The sequence below is a fragment of the Palaemon carinicauda genome, chromosome 37 (genome assembly GCF_036898095.1).
Source record: "Palaemon carinicauda isolate YSFRI2023 chromosome 37, ASM3689809v2, whole genome shotgun sequence".
Taxonomy (NCBI): domain Eukaryota; kingdom Metazoa; phylum Arthropoda; class Malacostraca; order Decapoda; family Palaemonidae; genus Palaemon; species Palaemon carinicauda.
Window position 1 is genome coordinate 65,921,870 of NC_090761.1, and position 1,128 is coordinate 65,922,997.

Below are 1,128 nucleotides of genomic sequence, written 5' to 3' on the forward strand. Positions count from 1 at the left end.
TGGCCCACCATCTTACCCCTCCCAAGACAAAGGAAAAAAACAGGAACAACTTTTTTCGTAGTCTATTATAAAAATTTTTATAGTATATAACTTTTATAAAAAGTATCTTTGTGTTATTCCAAGGGTAAAACTTCCCCAGTTTGACAGCTTTATTGGTGTCTATTCACTTGACTTGTTCTTAATGTTTACGTCTAGTTATTTGAAGGAAGTCACTTGGACACGACTTTAATCGGAACAGACAAGTCATGTCTGCATTAATTCGTATTTGGTAAATAATAATAATAATAATAATAATAATAATAATAATAATAATAATAATAATAATAATAATAATAATAATAATAATAATAATAATAATAATAATGTACATTATTTTCCCAAAATTTGTCTATAAATTCGACCGTTTGGTGGATCCCTGACAACCCAGTAAAAAAATTGCAAGGTTTAGGAACTCTAAATCTGTGTTGTTTACACTTTACTCCAGGAATCGTGGACTCGTGGTAATGGTTTTGAGGGGCCGAAGACAGTGATACGTTATACATGTGACGTGAGTGCTGGTTATTTAATTACATCGTAGATCATCAATGTCGTGATTAACTTCCATCAACTGTTGTTAAAATGAAGAAGTTGTGAAAGTTGCACGTCTAAAAACCCGAAGAAACTCGAAACCTGATATCCCAAGTGAAAGGACATGGACAATTGTAAGCTACAATGTGGACATCACTCCTACGTAAGAACAAGGTTAGACCTTAATCGTAGTGTAATTAAATTCAGGGATACAACTTGATGAAATGTTCATTAAATGGGGATTGAATATTAAATTCAATCTTACTAAACCTTAACCGGCAAAGGGTGTGATAGGCTAGCGTAAAAATTTTGGTAATGACGTCCAGCGGGAGAACCAGCAGTTTTACGCCAATATTTAGTGTCATTTAAAGTTAAATTAATGTAATTAACAACGGTATAAACTGTTATGTAAATAGAGATAAATTTGAGGATTTGAATAGATTTGATCTCTATGCAAATTACATTTTTATTGGAAGTCTAGTCAGCCATTAGTGTAGCTCAGTACCACAATGTTACGAATGGCTATCAAATATTGCCAATTGATTTTTATATGATTTTTTT

The 1,128-nt window shown here is 31.9% G+C and overlaps 1 long non-coding RNA gene across 1 annotated transcript in view; it reads left to right on the forward strand.

Annotated features, from left to right (window-relative positions):
* Positions 1-479: 479 nt before the first annotated feature.
* The window catches only part of LOC137629745 (uncharacterized), a 109,957-nt gene continuing 109,308 nt past the window's right edge, over positions 480-1,128 (forward strand). Inside the window, exon 1 of the long non-coding RNA XR_011041600.1 lies at positions 480-741. This is a non-coding gene — a long non-coding RNA (uncharacterized lncRNA). The remainder of the gene's footprint in view (positions 742-1,128) is intronic.